At 46.8% G+C, this 23,555-nt stretch overlaps 33 non-coding genes across 33 annotated transcripts; all 33 read left to right on the plus strand.

Annotated features, from left to right (window-relative positions):
- The first annotated feature begins 433 nt into the window (after positions 1-433).
- Positions 434-506, plus strand: Trnak-cuu. The gene has a single exon. It is a non-coding gene; the product is annotated as a tRNA-Lys (tRNA).
- Positions 507-827: 321 nt separating this feature from the next.
- Trnat-agu lies at positions 828-899 on the plus strand. Its single transcript has one exon. It is a non-coding gene; the product is annotated as a tRNA-Thr (tRNA).
- A 542-nt stretch (positions 900-1,441) lies between these two features.
- On the plus strand, positions 1,442-1,514 carry Trnar-ucg. Its single transcript has one exon. It is a non-coding gene; the product is annotated as a tRNA-Arg (tRNA).
- Positions 1,515-1,952: 438 nt separating this feature from the next.
- Positions 1,953-2,025, plus strand: Trnak-cuu. Its single transcript has one exon. It is a non-coding gene; the product is annotated as a tRNA-Lys (tRNA).
- A 321-nt stretch (positions 2,026-2,346) lies between these two features.
- On the plus strand, positions 2,347-2,418 carry Trnat-agu. The gene has a single exon. It is a non-coding gene; the product is annotated as a tRNA-Thr (tRNA).
- Positions 2,419-2,963: 545 nt separating this feature from the next.
- Positions 2,964-3,036, plus strand: Trnar-ucg. Its single transcript has one exon. It is a non-coding gene; the product is annotated as a tRNA-Arg (tRNA).
- Positions 3,037-3,474: 438 nt separating this feature from the next.
- On the plus strand, positions 3,475-3,547 carry Trnam-cau. Its single transcript has one exon. It is a non-coding gene; the product is annotated as a tRNA-Met (tRNA).
- A 321-nt stretch (positions 3,548-3,868) lies between these two features.
- On the plus strand, positions 3,869-3,940 carry Trnat-agu. Its single transcript has one exon. It is a non-coding gene; the product is annotated as a tRNA-Thr (tRNA).
- A 542-nt stretch (positions 3,941-4,482) lies between these two features.
- Positions 4,483-4,555, plus strand: Trnar-ucg. Its single transcript has one exon. It is a non-coding gene; the product is annotated as a tRNA-Arg (tRNA).
- Positions 4,556-4,993: 438 nt separating this feature from the next.
- Positions 4,994-5,066, plus strand: Trnak-cuu. The gene has a single exon. It is a non-coding gene; the product is annotated as a tRNA-Lys (tRNA).
- A 321-nt stretch (positions 5,067-5,387) lies between these two features.
- Positions 5,388-5,459, plus strand: Trnat-agu. The gene has a single exon. It is a non-coding gene; the product is annotated as a tRNA-Thr (tRNA).
- Positions 5,460-6,001: 542 nt separating this feature from the next.
- Trnar-ucg lies at positions 6,002-6,074 on the plus strand. Its single transcript has one exon. It is a non-coding gene; the product is annotated as a tRNA-Arg (tRNA).
- A 438-nt stretch (positions 6,075-6,512) lies between these two features.
- On the plus strand, positions 6,513-6,585 carry Trnak-cuu. Its single transcript has one exon. It is a non-coding gene; the product is annotated as a tRNA-Lys (tRNA).
- Positions 6,586-6,906: 321 nt separating this feature from the next.
- On the plus strand, positions 6,907-6,978 carry Trnat-agu. Its single transcript has one exon. It is a non-coding gene; the product is annotated as a tRNA-Thr (tRNA).
- Positions 6,979-7,520: 542 nt separating this feature from the next.
- Positions 7,521-7,593, plus strand: Trnar-ucg. The gene has a single exon. It is a non-coding gene; the product is annotated as a tRNA-Arg (tRNA).
- Positions 7,594-8,031: 438 nt separating this feature from the next.
- Trnak-cuu lies at positions 8,032-8,104 on the plus strand. The gene has a single exon. It is a non-coding gene; the product is annotated as a tRNA-Lys (tRNA).
- Positions 8,105-8,425: 321 nt separating this feature from the next.
- Positions 8,426-8,497, plus strand: Trnat-agu. Its single transcript has one exon. It is a non-coding gene; the product is annotated as a tRNA-Thr (tRNA).
- Positions 8,498-9,039: 542 nt separating this feature from the next.
- On the plus strand, positions 9,040-9,112 carry Trnar-ucg. The gene has a single exon. It is a non-coding gene; the product is annotated as a tRNA-Arg (tRNA).
- A 438-nt stretch (positions 9,113-9,550) lies between these two features.
- Trnak-cuu lies at positions 9,551-9,623 on the plus strand. Its single transcript has one exon. It is a non-coding gene; the product is annotated as a tRNA-Lys (tRNA).
- A 321-nt stretch (positions 9,624-9,944) lies between these two features.
- Positions 9,945-10,016, plus strand: Trnat-agu. Its single transcript has one exon. It is a non-coding gene; the product is annotated as a tRNA-Thr (tRNA).
- Positions 10,017-10,588: 572 nt separating this feature from the next.
- Positions 10,589-10,660, plus strand: Trnat-agu. The gene has a single exon. It is a non-coding gene; the product is annotated as a tRNA-Thr (tRNA).
- An 822-nt stretch (positions 10,661-11,482) lies between these two features.
- On the plus strand, positions 11,483-11,555 carry Trnak-cuu. Its single transcript has one exon. It is a non-coding gene; the product is annotated as a tRNA-Lys (tRNA).
- Positions 11,556-11,876: 321 nt separating this feature from the next.
- On the plus strand, positions 11,877-11,948 carry Trnat-agu. The gene has a single exon. It is a non-coding gene; the product is annotated as a tRNA-Thr (tRNA).
- A 572-nt stretch (positions 11,949-12,520) lies between these two features.
- Trnat-agu lies at positions 12,521-12,592 on the plus strand. Its single transcript has one exon. It is a non-coding gene; the product is annotated as a tRNA-Thr (tRNA).
- Positions 12,593-13,409: 817 nt separating this feature from the next.
- On the plus strand, positions 13,410-13,482 carry Trnak-cuu. The gene has a single exon. It is a non-coding gene; the product is annotated as a tRNA-Lys (tRNA).
- Positions 13,483-13,803: 321 nt separating this feature from the next.
- On the plus strand, positions 13,804-13,875 carry Trnat-agu. Its single transcript has one exon. It is a non-coding gene; the product is annotated as a tRNA-Thr (tRNA).
- Positions 13,876-14,417: 542 nt separating this feature from the next.
- Trnar-ucg lies at positions 14,418-14,490 on the plus strand. The gene has a single exon. It is a non-coding gene; the product is annotated as a tRNA-Arg (tRNA).
- Positions 14,491-14,928: 438 nt separating this feature from the next.
- On the plus strand, positions 14,929-15,001 carry Trnak-cuu. The gene has a single exon. It is a non-coding gene; the product is annotated as a tRNA-Lys (tRNA).
- Positions 15,002-15,322: 321 nt separating this feature from the next.
- On the plus strand, positions 15,323-15,394 carry Trnat-agu. Its single transcript has one exon. It is a non-coding gene; the product is annotated as a tRNA-Thr (tRNA).
- A 6,551-nt stretch (positions 15,395-21,945) lies between these two features.
- On the plus strand, positions 21,946-22,018 carry Trnak-cuu. Its single transcript has one exon. It is a non-coding gene; the product is annotated as a tRNA-Lys (tRNA).
- Positions 22,019-22,339: 321 nt separating this feature from the next.
- Trnat-agu lies at positions 22,340-22,411 on the plus strand. Its single transcript has one exon. It is a non-coding gene; the product is annotated as a tRNA-Thr (tRNA).
- Positions 22,412-22,953: 542 nt separating this feature from the next.
- Positions 22,954-23,026, plus strand: Trnar-ucg. Its single transcript has one exon. It is a non-coding gene; the product is annotated as a tRNA-Arg (tRNA).
- A 438-nt stretch (positions 23,027-23,464) lies between these two features.
- Trnak-cuu lies at positions 23,465-23,537 on the plus strand. Its single transcript has one exon. It is a non-coding gene; the product is annotated as a tRNA-Lys (tRNA).
- Positions 23,538-23,555: the final 18 nt, after the last annotated feature.

Below are 23,555 nucleotides of genomic sequence, written 5' to 3' on the forward strand. Positions count from 1 at the left end.
TTCCAGTTCTGCAAAAGATGCATGCTGTTTTACTGTGTTGTTTGAGTACTACAAAACTAGTTGAAAGTTGCTGCTGTGCGCTTCCTGGCTGCAAACCGGCGTCTACCTGAAGCTCAAGCAAGACAAAGGGGTTGTGTAGCGAAATTTTCGGCACAGTGCCGATCAGGAGAGTTTTCTTGGAACTACTGCGTCTGACTCAGGACCCAAGAGCTACGCCACAGGCGTCTGCGCACAGTCGAGCATGTGTGTTGAATAATGGTGCTGATAGCCACGTATCATTTCAAGTAGATTTGATGCCTTTCGGAGACAATTTTTCATTGAATAGGATTGTAGCTCATTTGTGGCAGCAGGAAATAAGCTGTAGTCAAAAGGATCTTCCATAGAGGGTCGCAGGTCGCATAAATACTGTATGGCTCGTAACGCGTTGTGTGGAGCCCGGCTAGCTCAGTCGGTAGAGCATGAGACTCTTAATCTCAGGGTCGTGGGTTCGAGCCCCACGCTGGGCGGCGCCAAATTTTGTGTCTACGCGGATGCAACCTGCGCCCCTCTCGTGAGCCTTGCGTAATGAACGTAACGGGTTACGACGATGCCTAGCTTCGTATGAATATCAGAGGAATGGTTTTTGAAGCTGAAAGTAACTCTGAAATGAATTAAATGTGTTGTTTTGAAGTTTTAGGCGTACATCGATATCGTGTGAGATGTGTAAGAAAGCAGCAGCTGTGCTAACTAAATACAAATAATGGTCGCTAATGCGGTGCGTTTCCAGCTGAAGGGCTCCGATTCACTAGTCCACAAGAATACAGTACCCGAAAATTGCGCTAGGCGGCGCCTCCTTAGCTCAGTGGCAGAGCGCTGGTCTAGTAAACCAGAGGTCGTGAGTTCGATCCTCACAGGGGGCAAATGAATTTTGTAAAAGCCCCTTCTACTGTAGCCCTTTCGAAAAAAGCGGTCAAGGATAAAAAAAATTATGAATGGGTGCGGTATTAAAGAAGTGCTCTCGCAAATGAATAGTGCGAATGGTGCTATTAAAGTAGGCACCAGAAACTGCTGCTTTTGGCAGTCTCCGGAGAATGCCGACGTGAAATACTTAGTTCTTGTGATGTATTTTCTACCCCTGGTAGAGACCCTCGCGGTTGTCGTCGACGTCGGCGCCGCCGCCGCTTTGGTAATAGCGGCAACTCGCCATTGTATGACATAGGGTGAGGTACCTTCTGCAACCGACTGAGATGGCAGTAAGCGATTGAAGCTGATTTGCAACCTCTTGTTTGATCAGCGTCATAAGGGCTTGAATGTAACTTGCGATGGGACACAGCAAGAAGTAGCGTCGCCTTTTTAGTACTGAAATTGGAGATGGAGAATTGCGTCAAAGATGGGAAATTCATTCCGGCAAGCGTACAAATGGCGAAAATGAGGTGTGTGTGGGGAAGCATATTGCGCCAGTGACCGTGTGGCCTAATGGATAAGGCGTCGGACTTCGGATCCGAAGATTGCAGGTTCGAATCCTGTCACGGTCGAGTTTTTCCAGTTCTGCAAAAGATGCATGCTGTTTTACTGTGTTGTTTGAGTACTACAAAACTAGTTGAAAGTTGCTGCTGTGCGCTTCCTGGCTGCAAACCGGCGTCTACCTGAAGCTCAAGCAAGACAAAGGGGTTGTGTAGCGAAATTTTCGGCACAGTGCCGATCAGGAGAGTTTTCTTGGAACTACTGCGTCTGACTCAGGACCCAAGAGCTACGCCACAGGCGTCTGCGCACAGTCGAGCATGTGTGTTGAATAATGGTGCTGATAGCCACGTATCATTTCAAGTAGATTTGATGCCTTTCGGAGACAATTTTTCATTGAATAGGATTGTAGCTCATTTGTGGCAGCAGGAAATAAGCTGTAGTCAAAAGGATCTTCCATAGAGGGTCGCAGGTCGCATAATTACTGTATGGCTCGTAACGCGTTGTGTGGAGCCCGGCTAGCTCAGTCGGTAGAGCATGAGACTCTTAATCTCAGGGTCGTGGGTTCGAGCCCCACGCTGGGCGGCGCCAAATTTTGTGTCTACGCGGATGCAACCTGCGCCCCTCTCGTGAGCCTTGCGTAATGAACGTAACGGGTTACGACGATGCCTAGCTTCGTATGAATATCAGAGGAATGGTTTTTGAAGCTGAAAGTAACTCTGAAATGAATTAAATGTGTTGTTTTGAAGTTTTAGGCGTACATCGATATCGTGTGAGATGTGTAAGAAAGCAGCAGCTGTGCTAACTAAATACAAATAATGGTCGCTAATGCGGTGCGTTTCCAGCTGAAGGGCTCCGATTCACTAGTCCACAAGAATACAGTACCCGAAAATTGCGCTAGGCGGCGCCTCCTTAGCTCAGTGGCAGAGCGCTGGTCGAGTAAACCAGAGGTCGTGAGTTCGATCCTCACAGGGGGCAAATGAATTTTGTAAAAGCCCCTTCTACCGTAGCCCTTTCGAAAAAAGCGGTCAAGGATAAAAAAAATTATGAATGGGTGCGGTATTAAAGAAGTGCTCTCGCAAATGAATAGTGCGAATGGTGCTATTAAAGTAGGCACCAGAAACTGCTGCTTTTGGCAGTCTCCGGAGAATGCCGACGTGAAATACTTAGTTCTTGTGATGTATTTTCTACCCCTGGTAGAGACCCTCGCGGTTGTCGTCGTCGTCGTCGGCGCCGCCGCCGCTTTGGTAATAGCGGCAACTCGCCATTGTATGACATAGGGTGAGGTACCTTCTGCAACCGACTGAGATGGCAGTAAGCGATTGAAGCTGATTTGCAACCTCTTGTTTGATCAGCGTCATAAGGGCTTGAATGTAACTTGCGATGGGACACAGCAAGAAGTAGCGTCGCCTTTTTAGTACTGAAATTGGAGATGGAGAATTGCGTCAAAGATGGGAAATTCATTCCGGCAAGCGTACAAATGGCGAAAATGAGGTGTGTGTGGGGAAGCATATTGCGCCAGTGACCGTGTGGCCTAATGGATAAGGCGTCGGACTTCGGATCCGAAGATTGCAGGTTCGAATCCTGTCACGGTCGAGTTTTTCCAGTTCTGCAAAAGATGCATGCTGTTTTACTGTGTTGTTTGAGTACTACAAAACTAGTTGAAAGTTGCTGCTGTGCGCTTCCTGGCTGCAAACCGGCGTCTACCTGAAGCTCAAGCAAGACAAAGGGGTTGTGTAGCGAAATTTTCGGCACAGTGCCGATCAGGAGAGTTTTCTTGGAACTACTGCGTCTGACTCAGGACCCAAGAGCTACGCCACAGGCGTCTGCGCACAGTCGAGCATGTGTGATGAATAATGGTGCTGATAGCCACGTTTCATTTCAAGTAGATTTGATGCCTTTCGGAGACAATTTTTCATTGAATAGGATTGTAGCTCATTTGTGGCAGCAGGAAATAAGCTGTAGTCAAAAGGATCTTCCATAGAGGGTCGCAGGTCGCATAAATACTGTATGGCTCGTAACGCGTTGTGTGGAGCCCGGCTAGCTCAGTCGGTAGAGCATGAGACTCATAATCTCAGGGTCGTGGGTTCGAGCCCCACGCTGGGCGGCGCCAAATTTTGTGTCTACGCGGATGCAACCTGCGCCCCTCTCGTGAGCCTTGCGTAATGAACGTAACGGGTTACGACGATGCCTAGCTTCGTATGAATATCAGAGGAATGGTTTTTGAAGCTGAAAGTAACTCTGAAATGAATTAAATGTGTTGTTTTGAAGTTTTAGGCGTACATCGATATCGTGTGAGATGTGTAAGAAAGCAGCAGCTGTGCTAACTAAATACAAATAATGGTCGCTAATGCGGTGCGTTTCCAGCTGAAGGGCTCCGATTCACTAGTCCACAAGAATACAGTACCCGAAAATTGCGCTAGGCGGCGCCTCCTTAGCTCAGTGGCAGAGCGCTGGTCTAGTAAACCAGAGGTCGTGAGTTCGATCCTCACAGGGGGCAAATGAATTTTGTAAAAGCCCCTTCTACCGTAGCCCTTTCGAAAAAAGCGGTCAAGGATAAAAAAAATTATGAATGGGTGCGGTATTAAAGAAGTGCTCTCGCAAATGAATAGTGCGAATGGTGCTATTAAAGTAGGCACCAGAAACTGCTGCTTTTGGCAGTCTCCGGAGAATGCCGACGTGAAATACTTAGTTCTTGTGATGTATTTTCTACCCCTGGTAGAGACCCTCGCGGTTGTCGTCGTCGTCGGCGCCGCCGCCGCTTTGGTAATAGCGGCAACTCGCCATTGTATGACATAGGGTGAGGTACCTTCTGCAACCGACTGAGATGGCAGTAAGCGATTGAAGCTGATTTGCAACCTCTTGTTTGATCAGCGTCATAAGGGCTTGAATGTAACTTGCGATGGGACACAGCAAGAAGTAGCGTCGCCTTTTTAGTACTGAAATTGGAGATGGAGAATTGCGTCAAAGATGGGAAATTCATTCCGGCAAGCGTACAAATGGCGAAAATGAGGTGTGTGTGGGGAAGCATATTGCGCCAGTGACCGTGTGGCCTAATGGATAAGGCGTCGGACTTCGGATCCGAAGATTGCAGGTTCGAATCCTGTCACGGTCGAGTTTTTCCAGTTCTGCAAAAGATGCATGCTGTTTTACTGTGTTGTTTGAGTACTACAAAACTAGTTGAAAGTTGCTGCTGTGCGCTTCCTGGCTGCAAACCGGCGTCTACCTGAAGCTCAAGCAAGACAAAGGGGTTGTGTAGCGAAATTTTCGGCACAGTGCCGATCAGGAGAGTTTTCTTGGAACTACTGCGTCTGACTCAGGACCCAAGAGCTACGCCACAGGCGTCTGCGCACAGTCGAGCATGTGTGTTGAATAATGGTGCTGATAGCCACGTATCATTTCAAGTAGATTTGATGCCTTTCGGAGACAATTTTTCATTGAATAGGATTGTAGCTCATTTGTGGCAGCAGGAAATAAGCTGTAGTCAAAAGGATCTTCCATAGAGGGTCGCAGGTCGCATAAATACTGTATGGCTCGTAACGCGTTGTGTGGAGCCCGGCTAGCTCAGTCGGTAGAGCATGAGACTCTTAATCTCAGGGTCGTGGGTTCGAGCCCCACGCTGGGCGGCGCCAAATTTTGTGTCTACGCGGATGCAACCTGCGCCCCTCTCGTGAGCCTTGCGTAATGAACGTAACGGGTTACGACGATGCCTAGCTTCGTATGAATATCAGAGGAATGGTTTTTGAAGCTGAAAGTAACTCTGAAATGAATTAAATGTGTTGTTTTGAAGTTTTAGGCGTACATCGATATCGTGTGAGATGTGTAAGAAAGCAGCAGCTGTGCTAACTAAATACAAATAATGGTCGCTAATGCGGTGCGTTTCCAGCTGAAGGGCTCCGATTCACTAGTCCACAAGAATACAGTACCCGAAAATTGCGCTAGGCGGCGCCTCCTTAGCTCAGTGGCAGAGCGCTGGTCTAGTAAACCAGAGGTCGTGAGTTCGATCCTCACAGGGGGCAAATGAATTTTGTAAAAGCCCCTTCTACCGTAGCCCTTTCGAAAAAAGCGGTCAAGGATAAAAAAAATTATGAATGGGTGCGGTATTAAAGAAGTGCTCTCGCAAATGAATAGTGCGAATGGTGCTATTAAAGTAGGCACCAGAAACTGCTGCTTTTGGCAGTCTCCGGAGAATGCCGACGTGAAATACTTAGTTCTTGTGATGTATTTTCTACCCCTGGTAGAGACCCTCGCGGTTGTCGTCGTCGTCGGCGCCGCCGCCGCTTTGGTAATAGCGGCAACTCGCCATTGTATGACATAGGGTGAGGTACCTTCTGCAACCGACTGAGATGGCAGTAAGCGATTGAAGCTGATTTGCAACCTCTTGTTTGATCAGCGTCATAAGGGCTTGAATGTAACTTGCGATGGGACACAGCAAGAAGTAGCGTCGCCTTTTTAGTACTGAAATTGGAGATGGAGAATTGCGTCAAAGATGGGAAATTCATTCCGGCAAGCGTACAAATGGCGAAAATGAGGTGTGTGTGGGGAAGCATATTGCGCCAGTGACCGTGTGGCCTAATGGATAAGGCGTCGGACTTCGGATCCGAAGATTGCAGGTTCGAATCCTGTCACGGTCGAGTTTTTCCAGTTCTGCAAAAGATGCATGCTGTTTTACTGTGTTGTTTGAGTACTACAAAACTAGTTGAAAGTTGCTGCTGTGCGCTTCCTGGCTGCAAACCGGCGTCTACCTGAAGCTCAAGCAAGACAAAGGGGTTGTGTAGCGAAATTTTCGGCACAGTGCCGATCAGGAGAGTTTTCTTGGAACTACTGCGTCTGACTCAGGACCCAAGAGCTACGCCACAGGCGTCTGCGCACAGTCGAGCATGTGTGTTGAATAATGGTGCTGATAGCCACGTATCATTTCAAGTAGATTTGATGCCTTTCGGAGACAATTTTTCATTGAATAGGATTGTAGCTCATTTGTGGCAGCAGGAAATAAGCTGTAGTCAAAAGGATCTTCCATAGAGGGTCGCAGGTCGCATAAATACTGTATGGCTCGTAACGCGTTGTGTGGAGCCCGGCTAGCTCAGTCGGTAGAGCATGAGACTCTTAATCTCAGGGTCGTGGGTTCGAGCCCCACGCTGGGCGGCGCCAAATTTTGTGTCTACGCGGATGCAACCTGCGCCCCTCTCGTGAGCCTTGCGTAATGAACGTAACGGGTTACGACGATGCCTAGCTTCGTATGAATATCAGAGGAATGGTTTTTGAAGCTGAAAGTAACTCTGAAATGAATTAAATGTGTTGTTTTGAAGTTTTAGGCGTACATCGATATCGTGTGAGATGTGTAAGAAAGCAGCAGCTGTGCTAACTAAATACAAATAATGGTCGCTAATGCGGTGCGTTTCCAGCTGAAGGGCTCCGATTCACTAGTCCACAAGAATACAGTACCCGAAAATTGCGCTAGGCGGCGCCTCCTTAGCTCAGTGGCAGAGCGCTGGTCTAGTAAACCAGAGGTCGTGAGTTCGATCCTCACAGGGGGCAAATGAATTTTGTAAAAGCCCCTTCTACCGTAGCCCTTTCGAAAAAAGCGGTCAAGGATAAAAAAAATTATGAATGGGTGCGGTATTAAAGAAGTGCTCTCGCAAATGAATAGTGCGAATGGTGCTATTAAAGTAGGCACCAGAAACTGCTGCTTTTGGCAGTCTCCGGAGAATGCCGACGTGAAATACTTAGTTCTTGTGATGTATTTTCTACCCCTGGTAGAGACCCTCGCGGTTGTCGTCGTCGTCGGCGCCGCCGCCGCTTTGGTAATAGCGGCAACTCGCCATTGTATGACATAGGGTGAGGTACCTTCTGCAACCGACTGAGATGGCAGTAAGCGATTGAAGCTGATTTGCAACCTCTTGTTTGATCAGCGTCATAAGGGCTTGAATGTAACTTGCGATGGGACACAGCAAGAAGTAGCGTCGCCTTTTTAGTACTGAAATTGGAGATGGAGAATTGCGTCAAAGATGGGAAATTCATTCCGGCAAGCGTACAAATGGCGAAAATGAGGTGTGTGTGGGGAAGCATATTGCGCCAGTGACCGTGTGGCCTAATGGATAAGGCGTCGGACTTCGGATCCGAAGATTGCAGGTTCGAATCCTGTCACGGTCGAGTTTTTCCAGTTCTGCAAAAGATGCATGCTGTTTTACTGTGTTGTTTGAGTACTACAAAACTAGTTGAAAGTTGCTGCTGTGCGCTTCCTGGCTGCAAACCGGCGTCTACCTGAAGCTCAAGCAAGACAAAGGGGTTGTGTAGCGAAATTTTCGGCACAGTGCCGATCAGGAGAGTTTTCTTGGAACTACTGCGTCTGACTCAGGACCCAAGAGCTACGCCACAGGCGTCTGCGCACAGTCGAGCATGTGTGTTGAATAATGGTGCTGATAGCCACGTATCATTTCAAGTAGATTTGATGCCTTTCGGAGACAATTTTTCATTGAATAGGATTGTAGCTCATTTGTGGCAGCAGGAAATAAGCTGTAGTCAAAAGGATCTTCCATAGAGGGTCGCAGGTCGCATAAATACTGTATGGCTCGTAACGCGTTGTGTGGAGCCCGGCTAGCTCAGTCGGTAGAGCATGAGACTCTTAATCTCAGGGTCGTGGGTTCGAGCCCCACGCTGGGCGGCGCCAAATTTTGTGTCTACGCGGATGCAACCTGCGCCCCTCTCGTGAGCCTTGCGTAATGAACGTAACGGGTTACGACGATGCCTAGCTTCGTATGAATATCAGAGGAATGGTTTTTGAAGCTGAAAGTAACTCTGAAATGAATTAAATGTGTTGTTTTGAAGTTTTAGGCGTACATCGATATCGTGTGAGATGTGTAAGAAAGCAGCAGCTGTGCTAACTAAATACAAATAATGGTCGCTAATGCGGTGCGTTTCCAGCTGAAGGGCTCCGATTCACTAGTCCACAAGAATACAGTACCCGAAAATTGCGCTAGGCGGCGCCTCCTTAGCTCAGTGGCAGAGCGCTGGTCTAGTAAACCAGAGGTCGTGAGTTCGATCCTCACAGGGGGCAAATGAATTTTGTAAAAGCCCCTTCTACCGTAGCCCTTTCGAAAAAAGCGGTCAAGGATAAAAAAAATTATGAATGGGTGCGGTATTAAAGAAGTGCTCTCGCAAATGAATAGTGCGAATGGTGCTATTAAAGTAGGCACCAGAAACTGCTGCTTTTGGCAGTCTCCGGAGAATGCCGACGTGAAATACTTAGTTCTTGTGATGTATTTTCTACCCCTGGTAGAGACCCTCGCGGTTGTCGTCGTCGTCGGCGCCGCCGCCGCTTTGGTAATAGCGGCAACTCGCCATTGTATGACATAGGGTGAGGTACCTTCTGCAACCGACTGAGATGGCAGTAAGCGATTGAAGCTGATTTGCAACCTCTTGTTTGATCAGCGTCATAAGGGCTTGAATGTAACTTGCGATGGGACACAGCAAGAAGTAGCGTCGCCTTTTTAGTACTGAAATTGGAGATGGAGAATTGCGTCAAAGATGGGAAATTCATTCCGGCAAGCGTACAAATGGCGAAAATGAGGTGTGTGTGGGGAAGCATATTGCGCCAGTGACCGTGTGGCCTAATGGATAAGGCGTCGGACTTCGGATCCGAAGATTGCAGGTTCGAATCCTGTCACGGTCGAGTTTTTCCAGTTCTGCAAAAGATGCATGCTGTTTTACTGTGTTGTTTGAGTACTACAAAACTAGTTGAAAGTTGCTGCTGTGCGCTTCCTGGCTGCAAACCGGCGTCTACCTGAAGCTCAAGCAAGACAAAGGGGTTGTGTAGCGAAATTTTCGGCACAGTGCCGATCAGGAGAGTTTTCTTGGAACTACTGCGTCTGACTCAGGACCCAAGAGCTACGCCACAGGCGTCTGCGCACAGTCGAGCATGTGTGTTGAATAATGGTGCTGATAGCCACGTATCATTTCAAGTAGATTTGATGCCTTTCGGAGACAATTTTTCATTGAATAGGATTGTAGCTCATTTGTGGCAGCAGGAAATAAGCTGTAGTCAAAAGGATCTTCCATAGAGGGTCGCAGGTCGCATAAATACTGTATGGCTCGTAACGCGTTGTGTGGAGCCCGGCTAGCTCAGTCGGTAGAGCATGAGACTCTTAATCTCAGGGTCGTGGGTTCGAGCCCCACGCTGGGCGGCGCCAAATTTTGTGTCTACGCGGATGCAACCTGCGCCCCTCTCGTGAGCCTTGCGTAATGAACGTAACGGGTTACGACGATGCCTAGCTTCGTATGAATATCAGAGGAATGGTTTTTGAAGCTGAAAGTAACTCTGAAATGAATTAAATGTGTTGTTTTGAAGTTTTAGGCGTACATCGATATCGTGTGAGATGTGTAAGAAAGCAGCAGCTGTGCTAACTAAATACAAATAATGGTCGCTAATGCGGTGCGTTTCCAGCTGAAGGGCTCCGATTCACTAGTCCACAAGAATACAGTACCCGAAAATTGCGCTAGGCGGCGCCTCCTTAGCTCAGTGGCAGAGCGCTGGTCTAGTAAACCAGAGGTCGTGAGTTCGATCCTCACAGGGGGCAAATGAATTTTGTAAAAGCCCCTTCTACCGTAGCCCTTTCGAAAAAAGCGGTCAAGGATAAAAAAAATTATGAATGGGTGCGGTATTAAAGAAGTGCTCTCGCAAATGAATAGTGCGAATGGTGCTATTAAAGTAGGCACCAGAAACTGCTGCTTTTGGCAGTCTCCGGAGAATGCCGACGTGAAATACTTAGTTCTTGTGATGTATTTTCTACCCCTGGTAGAGACCCTCGCGGTTGTCGTCGTCGTCGTCGGCGCCGCCGCCGCTTTGGTAATAGCGGCAACTCGCCATTGTATGACATAGGGTGAGGTACCTTCTGCAACCGACTGAGATGGCAGTAAGCGATTGAAGCTGATTTGCAACCTCTTGTTTGATCAGCGTCATAAGTGCTTGAATGTAACTTGCGATGGGACACAGCAAGAAGTAGCGTCGCCTTTTTAGTACTGAAATTGGAGATGGAGAATTGCGTCAAAGATGGGAAATTCATTCCGGCAAGCGTACAAATGGCGAAAATGAGGTGTGTGTGGGGAAGCATATTGCGCCAGTGACCGTGTGGCCTAATGGAGCGGCGGCGCCTCCTTAGCTCAGTGGCAGAGCGCTGGTCTAGTAAACCAGAGGTCGTGAGTTCGATCCTCACAGGAGGCAAATGAATTTTCCTTCAAGCAACTGAAACATCGACGAATGCAGAACGACACGGAAATATTCATGCCATTACTAAGTGAAGACGAGCTTGAGAGGTAGTGATCCTGAGATATACCACCGCCAAATAAAAAAAAAAAAAAAAAAAAAAAAAAAAAAAAAATAAAAAAACTTAAAACCAAAAAATACAAAAGAACAGTTTCCACTAAAAAAGCGCAGAAGCTAGCCGAAGAAGGCACAAGAAGGTGAGCGTATGGATGGGCTGTGTGGGGAGAAGGGAGGCCCAAAAAATGAGAAAAAAAAAAAAAAAAAAAAAAAAAAAAAAAAAAAAATGGATAAGGCGTCGGACTTCGGATCCGAAGATTGCAGGTTCGAATCCTGTCACGGTCGAGTTTTTCCAGTTCTGCAAAAGATGCATGCTGTTTTACTGTGTTGTTTGAGTACTACAAAACTAGTTGAAAGTTGCTGCTGTGCGCTTCCTGGCTGCAAACCGGCGTCTACCTGAAGCTCAAGCAAGACAAAGGGGTTGTGTAGCGAAATTTTCGGCACAGTGCCGATCAGGAGAGTTTTCTTGGAACTACTGCGTCTGACTCAGGACCCAAGAGCTACGCCACAGGCGTCTGCGCACAGTCGAGCATGTGTGTTGAATAATGGTGCTGATAGCCACGTATCATTTCAAGTAGATTTGATGCCTTTCGGAGACAATTTTTCATTGAATAGGATTGTAGCTCATTTGTGGCAGCAGGAAATAAGCTGTAGTCAAAAGGATCTTCCATAGAGGGTCGCAGGTCGCATAAATACTGTATGGCTCGTAACGCGTTGTGTGGAGCCCGGCTAGCTCAGTCGGTAGAGCATGAGACTCTTAATCTCAGGGTCGTGGGTTCGAGCCCCACGCTGGGCGGCGCCAAATTTTGTGTCTACGCGGATGCAACCTGCGCCCCTCTCGTGAGCCTTGCGTAATGAACGTAACGGGTTACGACGATGCCTAGCTTCGTATGAATATCAGAGGAATGGTTTTTGAAGCTGAAAGTAACTCTGAAATGAATTAAATGTGTTGTTTTGAAGTTTTAGGCGTACATCGATATCGTGTGAGATGTGTAAGAAAGCAGCAGCTGTGCTAACTAAATACAAATAATGGTCGCTAATGCGGTGCGTTTCCAGCTGAAGGGCTCCGATTCACTAGTCCACAAGAATACAGTACCCGAAAATTGCGCTAGGCGGCGCCTCCTTAGCTCAGTGGCAGAGCGCTGGTCTAGTAAACCAGAGGTCGTGAGTTCGATCCTCACAGGGGGCAAATGAATTTTGTAAAAGCCCCTTCTACCGTAGCCCTTTCGAAAAAAGCGGTCAAGGATAAAAAAAATTATGAATGGGTGCGGTATTAAAGAAGTGCTCTCGCAAATGAATAGTGCGAATGGTGCTATTAAAGTAGGCACCAGAAACTGCTGCTTTTGGCAGTCTCCGGAGAATGCCGACGTGAAATACTTAGTTCTTGTGATGTATTTTCTACCCCTGGTAGAGACCCTCGCGGTTGTCGTCGTCGTCGTCGGCGCCGCCGCCGCTTTGGTAATAGCGGCAACTCGCCATTGTATGACATAGGGTGAGGTACCTTCTGCAACCGACTGAGATGGCAGTAAGCGATTGAAGCTGATTTGCAACCTCTTGTTTGATCAGCGTCATAAGTGCTTGAATGTAACTTGCGATGGGACACAGCAAGAAGTAGCGTCGCCTTTTTAGTACTGAAATTGGAGATGGAGAATTGCGTCAAAGATGGGAAATTCATTCCGGCAAGCGTACAAATGGCGAAAATGAGGTGTGTGTGGGGAAGCATATTGCGCCAGTGACCGTGTGGCCTAATGGAGCGGCGGCGCCTCCTTAGCTCAGTGGCAGAGCGCTGGTCTAGTAAACCAGAGGTCGTGAGTTCGATCCTCACAGGAGGCAAATGAATTTTCCTTCAAGCAACTGAAACATCGACGAATGCAGAACGACACGGAAATATTCATGCCATTACTAAGTGAAGACGAGCTTGAGAGGTAGTGATCCTGAGATATACCACCGCCAAATAAAAAAAAAAAAAAAAAAAAAAAAAAAAATAAAAAAACTTAAAACCAAAAAATACAAAAGAACAGTTTCCACTAAAAAAGCGCAGAAGCTAGCCGAAGAAGGCACAAGAAGGTGAGCGTATGGATGGGCTGTGTGGGGAGAAGGGAGGCCCAAAAAATGAGAAAAAAAAAAAAAAAAAAAAAAAAAAAAAAAAAAAAATGGATAAGGCGTCGGACTTCGGATCCGAAGATTGCAGGTTCGAATCCTGTCACGGTCGAGTTTTTCCAGTTCTGCAAAAGATGCATGCTGTTTTACTGTGTTGTTTGAGTACTACAAAACTAGTTGAAAGTTGCTGCTGTGCGCTTCCTGGCTGCAAACCGGCGTCTACCTGAAGCTCAAGCAAGACAAAGGGGTTGTGTAGCGAAATTTTCGGCACAGTGCCGATCAGGAGAGTTTTCTTGGAACTACTGCGTCTGACTCAGGACCCAAGAGCTACGCCACAGGCGTCTGCGCACAGTCGAGCATGTGTGTTGAATAATGGTGCTGATAGCCACGTATCATTTCAAGTAGATTTGATGCCTTTCGGAGACAATTTTTCATTGAATAGGATTGTAGCTCATTTGTGGCAGCAGGAAATAAGCTGTAGTCAAAAGGATCTTCCATAGAGGGTCGCAGGTCGCATAAATACTGTATGGCTCGTAACGCGTTGTGTGGAGCCCGGCTAGCTCAGTCGGTAGAGCATGAGACTCTTAATCTCAGGGTCGTGGGTTCGAGCCCCACGCTGGGCGGCGCCAAATTTTGTGTCTACGCGGATGCAACCTGCGCCCCTCTCGTGAGCCTTGCGTAATGAACGTAACGGGTTACGACGATGCCTAGCTTCGTATGAATGTCAGAGGAATGGTTTTTGAAGCTGAAAGTAACTCTGAAATGAATTAAATGTGTTGTTTTGAAGTTTTAGGCGTACATCGATATCGTGTGAGATGTGTAAGAAAGCAGCAGCTGTGCTAACTAAATACAAATAATGGTCGCTAATGCGGTGCGTTTCCAGCTGAAGGGCTCCGATTCACTAGTCCACAAGAATACAGTACCCGAAAATTGCGCTAGGCGGCGCCTCCTTAGCTCAGTGGCAGAGCGCTGGTCTAGTAAACCAGAGGTCGTGAGTTCGATCCTCACAGGGGGCAAATGAATTTTGTAAAAGCCCCTTCTACCGTAGCCCTTTCGAAAAAAGCGGTCAAGGATAAAAAAAATTATGAATGGGTGCGGTATTAAAGAAGTGCTCTCGCAAATGAATAGTGCGAATGGTGCTATTAAAGTAGGCACCAGAAACTGCTGCTTTTGGCAGTCTCCGGAGAGTGCCGACGTGAAATACTTAGTTCTTGTGATGTATTTTCTACCCCTGGTAGAGACCCTCGCGGTTGTCGTCGTCGTCGGCGCCGCCGCCGCTTTGGTAATAGCGGCAACTCGCCATTGTATGACATAGGGTGAGGTACCTTCTGCAACCGACTGAGATGGCAGTAAGCGATTGAAGCTGATTTGCAACCTCTTGTTTGATCAGCGTCATAAGGGCTTGAATGTAACTTGCGATGGGACACAGCAAGAAGTAGCGTCGCCTTTTTAGTACTGAAATTGGAGATGGAGAATTGCGTCAAAGATGGGAAATTCATTCCGGCAAGCGTACAAATGGCGAAAATGAGGTGTGTGTGGGGAAGCATATTGCGCCAGTGACCGTGTGGCCTAATGGATAAGGCGTCGGACTTCGGATCCGAAGATTGCAGGTTCGAATCCTGTCACGGTCGAGTTTTTCCAGTTCTGCAAAAGATGCATGCTGTTTTACTGTGTTGTTTGAGTACTACAAAACTAGTTGAAAGTTGCTGCTGTGCGCTTCCTGGCTGCAAACCGGCGTCTACCTGAAGCTCAAGCAAGACAAAGGGGTTGTGTAGCGAAATTTTCGGCACAGTGCCGATCAGGAGAGTTTTCTTGGAACTACTGCGTCTGACTCAGGACCCAAGAGCTACGCCACAGGCGTCTGCGCACAGTCGAGCATGTGTGTTGAATAATGGTGCTGATAGCCACGTATCATTTCAAGTAGATTTGATGCCTTTCGGAGACAATTTTTCATTGAATAGGATTGTAGCTCATTTGTGGCAGCAGGAAATAAGCTGTAGTCAAAAGGATCTTCCATAGAGGGTCGCAGGTCGCATAAATACTGTATGGCTCGTAACGCGTTGTGTGGAGCCCGGCTAGCTCAGTCGGTAGAGCATGAGACTCTTAATCTCAGGGTCGTGGGTTCGAGCCCCACGCTGGGCGGCGCCAAATTTTGTGTCTACGCGGATGCAACCTGCGCCCCTCTCGTGAGCCTTGCGTAATGAACGTAACGGGTTACGACGATGCCTAGCTTCGTATGAATATCAGAGTAATGGTTTTTGAAGCTGAAAGTAACTCTGAAATGAATTAAATGTGTTGTTTTGAAGTTTTAGGCGTACATCGATATCGTGTGAGATGTGTAAGAAAGCAGCAGCTGTGCTAACTAAATACAAATAATGGTCGCTAATGCGGTGCGTTTCCAGCTGAAGGGCTCCGATTCACTAGTCCACAAGAATACAGTACCCGAAAATTGCGCTAGGCGGCGCCTCCTTAGCTCAGTGGCAGAGCACTGGTCTAGTAAACCAGAGGTCGTGAGTTCGATCCTCACAGGGGGCAAATGAATTTTGTAAAAGCCCCTTCTACCGTAGCCCTTTCGAAAAAAGCGGTCAAGGATAAAAAAAAATTATGAATGGGTGCGGTATTAAAGAAGTGCTCTCGCAAATGAATAGTGCGAATGGTGCTATTAAAGTAGGCACCAGAAACTGCTGCTTTTGGCAGTCTCCCGAGAGTGCCGACGTGAAATACTTAGTTCTTGTGATGTATTTTCTACCCCTGGTAGAGACCCTCGCGGTTGTCGTCGTCGTCGGCGCCGCCGCCGCTTTGGTAATAGCGGCAACTCGCCATTGTATGACATAGGGTGAGGTACCTTCTGCAACCGACTGAGATGGCAGTAAGCGATTGAAGCTGATTTGCAACCTCTTGTTTGATCAGCGTCATAAGGGCTTGAATGTAACTTGCGATGGGACACAGCAAGAAGTAGCGTCGCCTTTTTAGTACTGAAATTGGAGATGGAGAATTGCGTCAAAGATGGGAAATTCATTCCGGCAAGCGTACAAATGGCGAAAATTAGGTGTGTGTGGGGAAGCATATTGCGCCAGTGACCGTGTGGCCTAATGGTTGAGTTCCGCTTGCGACGCCGTGCAGGTCGCACGTGTTGTGCCTTCGCTCCGCAATAGCGTGTGCAAGCCGTGACTACTTTCTTTGTTTACGTTGTTTGCTAGATTTGCTGTATTGTGCTTCCGTCAGTTCACTTTTAGTGTTTTGTGACGTTTTGTGTTAGCGGTCTCGACCGTTTACTAAGTGGATATGTCGTCCAGGTTGTTCCCAAGGAAATGTACTCTGTGTTTCGAATTTGACAAGTCTACACGTCATGTTCAACCGAGTTCCATGGAAGTTCACGATTTCATAGTGGATGTCATTGGTATTACGTCTGACCAGGTTCATACTGCCTATTACGACACAGATCTCTACTGTTTCTTCGTCAAGTTGTTAAACCCTGTGTTACTGGAGAGGATTCTGTTAAAACATGGTAGCAGAGCTGAGTTCCGTCATCGTGACGCCTCGGTGAGTACTGTTCTCATATCCAATGCTGATGTAGAATACAAAAATGTCCGTGTGTACAACCTGCCGCCGGAAGTTGAAAACTGTTATTTACGTGAGATTTTGACGAAATATGGGGAGGTCAAGCAAATCCGTAACGAACGTTGGTCTAGTCAACATCGGTTACAGTGTTTTAGTGGCGTCCGGTCAGTCGAAATGCACGTCAAGCAAGATATCCCCTCCCATCTTATTGTTTGTGGGTATAAAGTTCATGTCACGTACAGTGGGCAACCAGGCACATGCTTTATTTGTAATGAAACTGGTCACTTGCGTACGAACTGCCCTAAACGTGTATTTGTTCTCAAAAGTACTTTGGAACAGCGTAAAAAGTTGACATTGGCTGATCTTGTTAGGGAGCCACCAATCACGGACATCGACCGCCCTCGTGATGGTGAAATATTGCCCCCGGAGCCTGGTTTGCCTGTTGCCGACTTTCCACCCTTTCCTTCAAAACCGGTTACAGATACGCCTGCCTCCAAATCTGACGTGCAGCTGCTGAGCCACAAACGGCGAAGAACGTGTGATGATGATAGTCCGGACGAGGCTCTCCAGGAATTAGAACTCGACGTCCCAAAAGAGATGCCGGTTACGGTTACTGACTCAAGTTTTTCTGAACCGTCGCACGCAGCTGTCGACGCTGCGGCTATTGACGTCATTCCGAGTGACGTACAGGCAGCTTTGGCACCACAACAGCCGAGCCCGCCGCCTGAAGTCGCGACGTCACCACAGGCCGAATCACAACAAGCGCGTGCTTCCGATCAGCATAACGAGGCAGGCAGTACTTGTGTACAAACTGACGGAAGTCAAAGTCCGTCTACAAACAAACACGAAGTTCGTGCTAGTGACAACAAACAAACTTGTCCACCTTCTGAGTCAGTTCTTTCCGCAGATCAGATGGTTGAGGCGTCACAGCACGTTATGGATTGCGAAGTCACTCAGGACCCTCCCACACCTCCGTCTGCCGATGTGTTCCCTAGCAGAGCACGTAGTAGGACCAAAGTTCAACCGAACGTCAACGCAGTACGGAAGAAAAACAAACCCAACGACACACAAGTGACTGTTCGTGATCCTCCCGACAATGCAGACCATTCCGAAGTCTCTATGCCCTTGTAATGCGACCAGTGTTGTTTAGTGACCCTTTCCGTACCTCACTGTAATAATGGCACAAGCGTACAAATTCGTCTCCCTGAACATAAATAAGATTCGATCTGATCTCAAAATTGCGGCCCTACAGCAGTTTCTATACGAATCTGACGCTGATATTGTGTTGTTGCAGGAAGTTACTGTTTTAAATCTCTTCATCTCTGGTTTTAAAACCATATCAAACGTTGCTCCTGAGGAAAGTACAGGTACCGCACTTTTATTACGGGAAGGCATTCCAGTTGGGGAGATCGAGTTTCTAGATTCCGGTCGAGGAGTGAGCTGTAAAATTTTTGATGTAACCCTTGTTAATTTATATGCCCCATCAGGCAACAGCAACAAATTCGAACGGTCACGTTTTTATAAGGAGGATGTTACGTATCTGTTGAGGAGCAGTCCTCAAAACCTGATAATAGGAGGTGACTTCAACTGTGTTCTACGTAAAAACGATCAGTCCCCTAATTTTAACTACTGTAAAGAACTGCACGAGCTCGTTAAGAATATTAAGCTGAAAGATGCTTGGGAACTGAAGTATCCTACTTTAGTTAAATTCACTTTTTTCACCGTTACTTCATGCAGCCGTCTGGATAGAATTTATCTATCGGACTGTATCAGTGACAGACTCCTAGCGGTTGACGTAATCCCGGCTAGTTTTACCGACCATTGCGCTTTTACGGCAACGGTTCACTTAAATCGACAGCCTACCAAATTATTTCGTTCCCCGTGGATGTTAAACATATCGCATCTGGCGGACGCTGAGTTATTTGACGTTATCAGGCATGTGTGGGAAACTTGTTTGCGTTCCATCACTTTTTATCCGACTAAAGCGATGTGGTGGACCGCTGTTGCGAAACCAAAGCTTCGAAAAAGTCTCATTTATTATAGTGCTCAGAAAGCACGCGCCTTCAAGAGGACCTTTGAGTTTTACTACACTGTGCTGCGACAACTGTATGATTCATCCACTGCGACCAACACTAACTTTCCATCAATTCAACGTGTCAAGGCTAAACTTGTCAGCTTGAAGCGTCAACAATTGGAAGGTCTGAAAGTTAAATCCAAACCTAAATCTGTTTTAGCCGACGAAATGACATCTATGTACCATTTATTTAAGCATTTCTCGCGCCGCCGCAGGGCTTTCATTGATGTTTTGGAAAGGGATAATGGGGAATTACTCTCTACTCAAGCGGCCATTATTAGTGAAATTCACCAACATTTCCAACGACTGTATTCCAGTGAAATTGTCAATGAACCTGCTGTCAGTGCAGTGGTCAATGTTTTTGATAGGGCGATTACTCCTGCTGACAATGTCGACTTTTTATCGGACTTCACTCCTGAGGAAGTTTTAGCCTTGATCTCCAAGTCGCCTTCCTTTAAATCGCCTGGTCCTGATGGTTTGCCCAAGGAATTTTATATCAAATTCTGGAATGTCCTTGGTGGTACTTTTACTGAAATTGTTAATGAAGTCATGAGTGGTGGTCCTCTTCTTGCCGAGTTCAAGGTGGGTAGAATTGTTTTAGTCCCGAAGAGAACTGGTCACAAGCGAGTTGATAATCTCCGTCCAATCACATTATTGAACTTTGATTATAAAACGATTGCCCGAGCGATTAATAGCAGAATGACCCCCATCCTTGGGAAAGTTATTCATTCACATCAGTCTTGCCTTCCAGGGAGATCCATTATGACTCCGGTTGCGGAGTACAGAGACGTTATTTCAGTAGCGGCCGTAACCAACATCAAATGTGCTTTCCTTTTTCTTGACTTTTGCAAAGCTTTTGACCGCGTTAGTCATCACTATTTAGAACGCATCCTGCAACGAATTGGACTCGAAGAACGAGCTGTGGCAGTCATTCGGCATATGATAACAGGCATTACTGCTAGGATCACCGTTAACGGTCAGCTGACACAAGCTGTTGGTATACGACGAGGTGTACCGCAAGGCAGTCCTTTGTCGATGTCGCTCTTTGTTTTGTCGCTCGAGCCATTTCTGAAGAGATTGTGTATCACATTAACTGGCCTTTCTGTCTTCGGGAGCAATCTTACTGTGAGGGCTTACGCCGATGATGTTGCTGTTATCCTACGTCATGAGTCTGAAGTGGCCCAATTGCGGGCTGAGATTGATACTTACAGCACTGCGTCTGGAGCGAAACTCAGTGAGGGTAAATGTAAGGTTCTAAGCTTACGGGGCTTCGAATCTCTTGCTATACCGTGGGCGCAGATCGTCGAACAACATGTTGCTCTGGGTATCATCATCGATAGGTGTCCCTTACGTATGGCAGCTAAAAACTGGAAACTTACTGCCAATCGAATACAGGGAGCTATAGTGGAAAACACCTGGCGATCGACAAATATCCCCCAGAAGATCAGGATTTTGAATACATACATACTCTGTAAAGCTTATTATGTCGCTCAGGTGTTCCCTCTTCCCAAAATGCAAGCCCATAAGATCATGCGTTTGTCCAGCAGGTTTGTGTGGCTCGGTCATATTTTTAAGTTAACCTATACCACACTGTCAAAGTCAGTGCAAGCTGGGGGCCTGCAACTCAATGATATCCGTCGAAAGGCGACAGCACTCTATATAAAACGAACAACTGTGATGATTACCACGATGCCCCATACTATCACATCGAAGCTGTTTCGCATTGTTCGCCCAAAATGTATGAAACCGCCAATTGACATCGGGAAACTAAACTTTCAATTGCAACATGTCGGTGTTTATTACCTCGAAATGAGTTACTTAGGTGACAGTGTTTCCACAAGTCCTTGTCTCACGACAGTGTTCTTAATTGCTCAGTGGCAGAAGTACGAAGCTCCAAATACAATTGAAATGCACTACCCAAGAATCGTCTGGACGGCAGTGTGGACCAATATTACTCTCAAAATTCATTCTTCCGATGTGCTTTCCGCCTGGTATAAAGTTGTCCACAATCTTATTCCAACCAACGAAAAACTCAACCGCATTGGCTTAAGTGCTACTGACAACTGCCTCAAATGTGGATTAGTAGACACTCTGAGGCACAGGTTTACTTGCTGCGGGCATCAGTTCAACTGGCATTGGGTGCGGAAACGATTGGCGCTGCTCACACGTAGCACTGAAAGTCTTTATACGACTGATATCCTCCTGTGGCCTGATACACGGTTTTACCCCAAAACGAAAAACAATACTGTTATGTGGATGCTGGGACATTTTGTCAATTACGTCATGACCCAACACGGAGAAGACAATATTACTGCCTTTACTGCTTATATGGCAACGGCATATTGGCGAAGAAACCAGTTCCCACACATTAAGAGGGATTTTGGCAATATGTTAACAATCCTGTTTGAGAAACAGGGAATTGGGTGATTCTAAAGTATATCCGCGATTCCTGTCACCATTTCCATGGTGAAGTTCCCAGGTACAAGTCAACAGTGACAACTATTTTCGTTATCATTTCGCCTATGGCGCTTGAAGAACCTGAAGTTTTCTTTTCTTTCTTATTCCTCATTATTTGTTTTTTGAGGGAAGAGACATCCCTTTATTTTATTTATTTATTTATTTATTTTTTTTTTTTTTTCTTTCTCTCTTCTTGGTTTTGAGAAAGATTTCTAATCTTCGTTGGCACTTATATTCCAAAGAAGACGAAGCAATGAGCTCCTTGTAATCCCGAAGAAATTGAATTCCTTTTGTGTACTGTTGTACGATGCCAGTGAATCTGGAGACTTTGATTTCATTTGAATATAGCTGAAGAAGCTCGCCAAGGAAGGCATTCATGGAGAGCGCAAGGAGGGCTGTAAGGGGAGAAGGGAGGCCCTAAAAAAGAAAAAAAAAAAAAACTATAAAAAAAATTAAAAAAATAAAAAAAAAAAAACAAAAAAAAAAAAAAAAAAAAAATGGATAAGGCGTCGGACTTCGGATCCGAAGATTGCAGGTTCGAATCCTGTCACGGTCGAGTTTTTCCAGTTCTGCAAAAGATGCATGCTGTTTTACTGTGTTGTTTGAGTACTACAAAACTAGTTGAAAGTTGCTGCTGTGCGCTTCCTGGCTGCAAACCGGCGTCTACCTGAAGCTCAAGCAAGACAAAGGGGTTGTGTAGCGAAATTTTCGGCACAGTGCCGATCAGGAGAGTTTTCTTGGAACTACTGCGTCTGACTCAGGACCCAAGAGCTACGCCACAGGCGTCTGCGCACAGTCGAGCATGTGTGTTGAATAATGGTGCTGATAGCCACGTATCATTTCAAGTAGATTTGATGCCTTTCGGAGACAATTTTTCATTGAATAGGATTGTAGCTCATTTGTGGCAGCAGGAAATAAGCTGTAGTCAAAAGGCTCTTCCATAGAGGGTCGCAGGTCGCGTAAATACTGTATGGCTCGTAACGCGTTGTGTGGAGCCCGGCTAGCTCAGTCGGTAGAGCATGAGACTCTTAATCTCAGGGTCGTGGGTTCGAGCCCCACGCTGGGCGGCGCCAAATTTTGTGTCTACGCGGATGCAACCTGCGCCCCTCTCGTGAGCCTTGCGTAATGAACGTAACGGGTTACGACGATGCCTAGCTTCGTATGAATATCAGAGGAATGGTTTTTGAAGCTGAAAGTAACTCTGAAATGAATTAAATGTGTTGTTTTGAAGTTCTAGGCGTACATCGATATCGTGTGAGATGTGTAAGAAAGCAGCAGCTGTGCTAACTAAATACAAATAATGGTCGCTAATGCGGTGCGTTTCCAGCTGAAGGGCTCCGATTCACTAGTCCACAAGAATACAGTACCCGAAACTTGCGCTAGGCGGCGCCTCCTTAGCTCAGTGGCAGAGCGCTGGTCTAGTAAACCAGAGGTCGTGAGTTCGATCCTCACAGGGGGCAAATGAATTTTGTAAAAGCCCCTTCTACCGTAGCCCTTTCGAAAAAAGCGGTCAAGGATAAAAAAAATTATGAATGGGTGCGGTATTAAAGAAGTGCTCTCGCAAATGAATAGTGCGAATGGTGCTATTAAAGTAGGCACCAGAAACTGCTGCTTTTGGCAGTCTCCGGAGAATGCCGACGTGAAATACTTAGTTCTTGTGATGTATTTTCTACCCCTGGTAGAGACCCTCGCGGTTGTCGTCGTCGTCGGCGCCGCCGCCGCTTTGGTAATAGCGGCAACTCGCCATTGTATGACATAGGGTGAGGTACCTTCTGCAACCGACTGAGATGGCAGTAAGCGATTGAAGCTGATTTGCAACCTCTTGTTTGATCAGCGTCATAAGGGCTTGAATGTAACTTGCGATGGGACACAGCAAGAAGTAGCGTCGCCTTTTTAGTACTGAAATTGGAGATGGAGAATTGCGTCAAAGATGGGAAATTCATTCCGGCAAGCGTACAAATGGCGAAAATGAGGTGTGTGTGGGGAAGCATATTGCGCCAGTGACCGTGTGGCCTAATGGATAAGGCGTCGGACTTCGGATCCGAAGATTGCAGGTTCGAATCCTGTCACGGTCGAGTTTTTCCAGTTCTGCAAAAGATGCATGCTGTTTTACTGTGTTGTTTGAGTACTACAAAACTAGTTGAAAGTTGCTGCTGTGCGCTTCCTGGCTGCAAACCGGCGTCTACCTGAAGCTCAAGCAAGACAAAGGGGTTGTGTAGCGAAATTTTCGGCACAGTGCCGATCAGGAGAGTTTTCTTGGAACTACTGCGTCTGACTCAGGACCCAAGAGCTACGCCACAGGCGTCTGCGCACAGTCGAGCATGTGTGTTGAATAATGGTGCTGATAGCCACGTATCATTTCAAGTAGATTTGATGCCTTTCGGAGACAATTTTTCATTGAATAGGATTGTAGCTCATTTGTGGCAGCAGGAAATAAGCTGTAGTCAAAAGGCTCTTCCATAGAGGGTCGCAGGTCGCGTAAATACTGTATGGCTCGTAACGCGTTGTGTGGAGCCCGGCTAGCTCAGTCGGTAGAGCATGAGACTCTTAATCTCAGGGTCGTGGGTTCGAGCCCCACGCTGGGCGGCGCCAAATTTTGTGTCT

This window comes from Schistocerca americana, chromosome 7 (genome assembly GCF_021461395.2).
Source record: "Schistocerca americana isolate TAMUIC-IGC-003095 chromosome 7, iqSchAmer2.1, whole genome shotgun sequence".
Classification (NCBI taxonomy): domain Eukaryota; kingdom Metazoa; phylum Arthropoda; class Insecta; order Orthoptera; family Acrididae; genus Schistocerca; species Schistocerca americana.